Source organism: Prosopis cineraria, unplaced genomic scaffold (genome assembly GCF_029017545.1).
Source record: "Prosopis cineraria cultivar Desert tree isolate PC_DT_omini unplaced genomic scaffold, ASM2901754v1 PC8, whole genome shotgun sequence".
NCBI lineage: Eukaryota > Viridiplantae > Streptophyta > Magnoliopsida > Fabales > Fabaceae > Prosopis > Prosopis cineraria.
Window position 1 is genome coordinate 21,252,438 of NW_026555339.1, and position 267 is coordinate 21,252,704.

Genomic DNA, 267 nt, shown 5'->3' on the forward strand with positions numbered 1-267 from the left:
TTTTAATTTTGAAGTGATTTGTCTTTAATGATAAATAAAATTTGTAATTTAACTTATATATCTTACTCTTGTTTATTTAAATCATTAGTTATTATTTTACACCCATGCATTGTACGGACACATACTAGTTTGTTATGAATGGTGAAATGTTGAGTAAAGCAAAGTTGTATTTTATTGAGATATTTTGTGTAAGAGGTGTGAATTGTGTGTTTAGGTTTGGTAGGTTGAGTGGAAGTAAATTAGCTTAGCCCATGCAACTGTCACAAC